Source organism: Heterodontus francisci, chromosome 27 (assembly GCF_036365525.1).
Source record: "Heterodontus francisci isolate sHetFra1 chromosome 27, sHetFra1.hap1, whole genome shotgun sequence".
NCBI classification, from domain to species: Eukaryota; Metazoa; Chordata; class Chondrichthyes; order Heterodontiformes; family Heterodontidae; genus Heterodontus; species Heterodontus francisci.
This window is the reverse complement of record NC_090397.1, coordinates 70313063-70319280: the sequence shown is the minus strand read 5'-3', so window position 1 is coordinate 70319280 and position 6218 is coordinate 70313063. Positions and strand designations below refer to the sequence as shown.

General features: G+C 43.5%; 1 protein-coding gene across 6 annotated transcripts in view; it reads left to right on the top strand.

Moving 5' to 3' along the window:
* The window catches only part of LOC137384900 (protein FAM107B-like), a 146283-nt gene that overhangs the window by 117079 nt on the left and 22986 nt on the right, over nucleotides 1-6218 (top strand). The window lies entirely within an intron of this gene.

Genomic DNA, 6218 nt, shown 5'->3' with positions numbered 1-6218 from the left:
AACAATGAAGCACTTCTTTGAAATGCAGTCACTATTGTAACATTGGAAATGTGGCAGCCAGTTTGTTCGCACAGCAAGCTCCCACAAACAGCAATGTGATGATGATCAGATAATCTGTTTGTGTAATGTTGATTTGAGGGATAAACATTGGCCAGGACACTGGGGAGAATTCCCCTACTTTTCAAAAGAGTGCCATGGGATCTTTGACACCCGCATGAGAGGACAGACAGGGCCTCGATTTAACGTCTCATCAGAAAGACGGCACCTCTGACTGTGTAGCCAGACCGATGATAGTAAACAGCCTGCAGTAGGGGTAAAATTATAGAATATAGAGAGGGGAAAAGTTGGTTTAAAAATGCTAATAGTTTCTAAGTACACTCTTCAAAGTGGCAACAGAACAGATCCAATAGCTTTTTGGCTGTTTTTAATATTGACTAAATTTGTTAAATGTGTGCATGTGGTTTTGGTTAAGCAGAGTAAAGGGAAATGAGATGCTATGTGGCAACCAGAGCTCGGAGTTTCTTTTTAGTTTACATGCTGCCAACTCCAACCAGTCTGGGTTTATAAACCTCCCTAAATACTCTTCTGCTAAGTAACTTCCTTGCACATGACCGCCTTTGTGGAACTGGTCTCAGTAAATAGCTGTCGGATTTATATACATTTTCAATTTCAATTTGAGCATTGTGCCACTCTCTCTTTAAATGTTTAACAGACATCATGGAGTAATAAGTAAAAATCTATGTGCTAAACAGGAAACCAACTCTGTCATGTTATTGGAGAGGATTCAGCAGCAGAGGGCTACAAGATTAATAACGTATGCTGAAGAACTGAGGCAGTAGGGACAATGACGTACCAGTGCATTTTCCTCTCGAGAAAACTAAAGGGAGAATTGGTAGAAGTTTAAGATTGCAAAGGTTTTTAAGAGAAGACTGCAATTGGCACAGTTCAGTTTTGATCAAGCAATGACTAATAAATACCTCACATTCTCCAAATTGCCTGTAGAAAATTCTATTCCCATCTCTGCTTGATGTGAGGCAAGAAATGCTTAAAACTTTTTTTTGAAAATTGTCAAGAATCAAACAGATTATCCAACTTTCCCATCAGAGGTCACAAGACACATTCTTGCAGAAAGTCAATCCGGTAAATTTTAGTGAATGAGTTCAGAATACTTCCAGACCATTTCACACATTCTTTGTGGGGCAAGAATTTTTGCAAGTGGGAAATGCCATCAGAAGCAGCATGCTTGCTCCTTTTTAATAGAAGGTAATATTAACCATCCCCCTGCTAAAGCTTCAGACACCTGGTCAAAATAGTGAAGATGATTCTGTAATGTTTTGGATCTGTTACAGGGCAGTTTGTGACACATGCACACACACACACACACCAAGTACTTTCAGGCAATCACGATAAGCTGTTTTCTGTAATCATCTGTTTCCTCGCTTCCCATTTTACGAGACGAAAGTGAACTTTACTTAATCGCCGGGATGTTGTGAGGCCCCCTTAGGATCAGAGGCGGGGGGTGAGGGTATGGTGTATCACAACATGTGGCAGGAGGGACAGCAGGGTGGAGGGCCCATTTCCTCCCCATCGCCCAGTGATCTTCCTGGGGGCGGGATAGGCTGACGATGGCCTTCCTGTCCAGAGCCCAAATGAGGCCCTTAAAGGACCTATTAACAGCCAATAAAGGGCCTCTTCCCACCGCCACAGGGATCATATCAGCGGCGGAGGGGGAGCCTCTGCCACGCAGGGAGGGCACCTTGTAAAACCAGTTGCCCTCCCTGTGGACTTGCGGAGTGTCCCTCCTTTGTGGGACATTTGTGGCCCATGGAGGACCTCCAAACCAGAACGACTTTATTCCCCAAGGAGCCCCCTCCAGCTGGGCTGCATGACCCCCTTGCAGAGGCCTTCCGGACTAGCCCCAGTGACCCCGCCTCTCCTACCGTGGTTCTGGGGTTCCAGCGCTGGGCCTGGATGCAAGGCCTCTGCAGGACCAACAGTGGCCACCACTCCCAATGGAGGCGGGATCCTCATCCCTTTAAAGGTCTTTAAAGGGATGGGGATCCCACCTGCTAAAACTTTGTTTCAAAAAAGACCGGAGGATCGCTCTGGAGGAGCATGAAAAGGCAGAGATGGGGCGGGGATCCCTCACCTTTTCTGCCCAATGTCAGGAGCCCTGCCTCCAGCACAAAATTCAGCCCTATATGTCGCAATATTGTTTGGGGAACATTTGACTGGTATGAAATCCATCTTCCAATTTGTAAAAAATTTAATTTGTAGGTTTTTACGGCATGCAACAAGAGTGGATGACTTGTGACTGTGCAGCCTGGAGCACAGTGGTGCTAAAGTCATCTAGTAAATGAGCTTCTTCCTTGAACAGAGGCCCAACCAGTCCCCATCCACCACCACCTTCCTCCGCCTGGCTGAACTTGTTCTCACATTGAACAACTTCTCCTTCAACTCCACTCACTTCCTTCAAGTAAAAGGTGTTGCTATGGGTACCCACATGGGTCCTAGTTATGCATATCTTTTTGTGGGATATGTCGAACATTCCTTGTTCCAGTCCTACTCAGGCCATCCTCCCCCAACTTTTTTTCCGGTACATTGATGACTGTAATCGGAGCCATTTCCTCCTCCCGCCCCGAACTGGAAAACTTTATCAACTTTGCTTCTAATTTCCATCCTTCTCTCACCTTTACATGGTCCATCTCCGACACTTCCCTTCCCTTCCTCGACATCTCTGTCTCCATCTCTGGGGACAGGCTGTCTAATATTCATTATAAGCCCACCAACTCCCACAGCTACTTCGACTACACATCTTCACACCCTGCCTCCTGTAAGGACTCCATTCCATTCTCCCAGTTTCTCCGTCTCCGACGCATCTGCTCTGATGATGCTACCTTCCATGACAGCACTTCTGATATGTCTTCCTTTTTCCTCAACCGAGGATTCCCCCCACTGTTGTTGACAGGGCCCTCAAGTGTGTCCAGCCCATTTCCCGCACTTCTACCCTCACCCCTTCCCCTCCCTCCCAGAACCGTGACAGGGTTCCCCTAGTCCTCACTTTCCACCCCATCAGCCTCCATATCCAAAAGGATCATCCTCCGCCATTTCCGCCACTCCAGCATGATGCCACTACCAAACGCATCTTCCCCTCCCTTCCCCTGTCAACATTCCGAAGGGATCGTTCCCTCCGCGACACCCTGATCCACTACCCCCATTACCCCCACCACCTCCTTCCCTTCCCATGGCACCTTCCCCTGCAATCACAGGAGGTGTAATACCTGCCCATTTATCTCCTCTCTCCTCACTATCCCAGGCCCCAAACACTCCCTTCAGATGAAGCAGCGATTTACTTGTACTTCTTTCAATGTAGTATACTGTATTCGCTGCTCACAATGTGGTCTACTCTACATTGGGGAGACCAAACACAAACTAGGTGACCGCTTTGCGGAACACCTCTGCTCAGTCCGCAAGCAGGACCCCGAGCTTCCGGTTGCTTGCCATTTCAACACTCCCCCCTGCTCTCATGCTCACATCTCTGTCCTGAGATTGCTGCAGTGTTCCAGTGAACATCAACGCAAGCTTGAGGAACAGCATCTCATTTACCGATTAGGCACACTACAGCCTGCTGGACTGAACATTGAGTTCAATAATTTCAGAGCATGACGGGCCCCCCATTTTACTTTTATTTTTAGTTATTTATTTTTCCTTTATTAAAAATATTTTTGTTTATTTTGTTTCATCTTAGTTTGTTCAGTTTGCTTACCCACTGTTTTTTTTTCATGTTTGTACTTGCGGCTGTTCAATATTCAGTCCGTTAACACCCTATCTGTACTAATGCTTTGTCTTTCAACACACCATAACATATTGTTTGCCTTTGCTCCATGACCTTCTGGTCAGCTATGTGACCTTGTCCTGTCAACACCTTCTCCTTTGTGATCTCTTGCCCCATCCCCACTTTACTTGCTTATAACCTTTGACATTTCTAATATTTGTCAGTTCTGAAGAAGGGTCACTGACCTGAAATGTTAACTGTGCTTCTCTCTCCACAGATGCTACCAGACTTGCTGAGTATTTCCAGCATTTCTTGTTTTTATTATAGTAATTGAGATGTGTTGGGCTCAGAGGCAGAGTGAAAGGGATTTGGGAAGCCTTGAGAAAGCTTTGTGACCAGTCCTCTAGTTATTGTAAAGTTGCTTTTAAAAGAATAGAAATTGTTAAAGTGTGACGAATAACCAGAATTATATGTGGTTATCTACAGTCAAAGTTATATTGTGGGCATTTCTTTGCAAATATGCAATTAAACAGAAGCTGTTTTCAACAAAAACAATACTCTTCACTTTTGCCTTGAAGCTGTAGTATGGTATAATTAACTCGTGCAGTCTTGTATTTTTCAGACCCTAAACAAGTTCTGAGAAGTCTCACAAACCAAGACTAACTTAATCTACTTGGTTGTTAATAAAAACTGAAAATGCTGGAATTGCATAGCAGGTGTGTCAGCACCTAGAAAAAAAAAACATTTTGACTGGAGGCTGCTGATTGTTAAAACCTGTAGCACTACCAGAACCTGCACCAGTGTTGTATCATGTTTGTAAACCCTTCTGCAAAAAGGCATTGATAAAGGATTTGTTTTCCTTTTATATACACATTTTTAAACTTTCTCACCTGTTTTGTTTCTGTCAGATGATGATGATATAATTGTAAACTACCTATAAATTATTGTTTGTGACATTCCGTATGAGCATCTAACACATTTGGATCACATTTTTCTAATTTATTTTAAAATTAACTAGTTACCACCTTCATCAAAATAGCACACAATTTGTTGTCTGATATATTCTTTTGAACTATACCTTACTAGAACTTTATAAATATCTTTTCTTAAATCTAAAGTTAATACAGATTTTTTTTTTCTTGACTAAAGAAAGTTTCAGGAAAACTGCAAGTTGAATTATGCTTGGATCAGGATTGTTTCATGCCCTTTCAGTTGCCCTGGTCTAGATTTTCTTTCTTTTCCAAAGTTTTAATGTGGTGTAACGCCTTGTCTGTTATACCTCTCCAATAGTTTTAATTCTAATCTCAAATTTTAATGAACTCCAAAGCAAGCCATGACAACAGATGTGTGAAGAATTGAATGCCAACCCTTCACAATTTGGCCCCAATACAATCGTAGAAAGGTTACCGCAAAGAAGGAGGCCATTCGTCCTGTCATATCCATGCTAGCTCTCTGGAAGAGCAACTCACCTAGTCCCACAAATGACGGATTCAAAAGTGTCCAGTCCAGATTTCCAATCACAGAGACATCCACAGATATCAAAATTATAATTAAAAACCACCGCCAGTGACCCTGGTTACACCAACATTGAACTTGTGTCTACATATCTTCCTCTGGATAATTAGTAGTTACTGCAGAAGTTGAAAATTGGTCCCAGAACGTTTTAGAAATGCTATGGCCAGCGGTTCAGCAAGTTCTGCAGACTGAAAAAGAATTTGCAGTTCAAGCCAAATGTCTTTTTCAGAAAAAAAAGGAAAGACATGCATTCATTCTCATTCATGCCTTTGTTACCTCCAAACTTAACTATTCCAACGCACTCCTGGCTGGTCTCCCATATTCTACTCTCCATGAACTCAAGGTCATCTAAAACTCTGTTGCCTGTCTTAACTTGCATCAAATCCTGTTCACCTAACATCCCTGTGCTCACTGACCTACATTGGCTCCTGGTCAAGCAAGATTTTGATTTTAAAATTCTCATTCCTTCCATGCCCTCGACCCCTCCCTATCTCTGCAATCTCCTCCAGTCCCACAACCCTCCGAGCTATCTGCACTCCTCTAATTCTGGCCTCTTGTGCATCCCCGATTTTAATCAATCCAACATTGGCGGCCACGCCTTCAGCCACCTGGGCCCTAAACTCTGGAATACCCTCTCTAAACCTCTCTACCTCACTTTCCTCCTTTACGGCACTCCTTAAAACCAACTTCTTTGACCAAGCTTTTGGTCATCTGACATATCTCCTTTTGTGGTTCAGTGTCATACTTTGTTTTATAATGCTCCTGTGAAGCACCTTGGGACTTATTATGTTGAGGGTACAAGATAAATAGAAGTTGTTACTGCTGCTGTTGCATTTCTATAGCACCTTTCATGTCCTCAGGACATCCAAAGCGCTTTACAGCCAATGAAGTACATTTGAGGTGTAGTCACTGCTGTAATGTAGGAAAC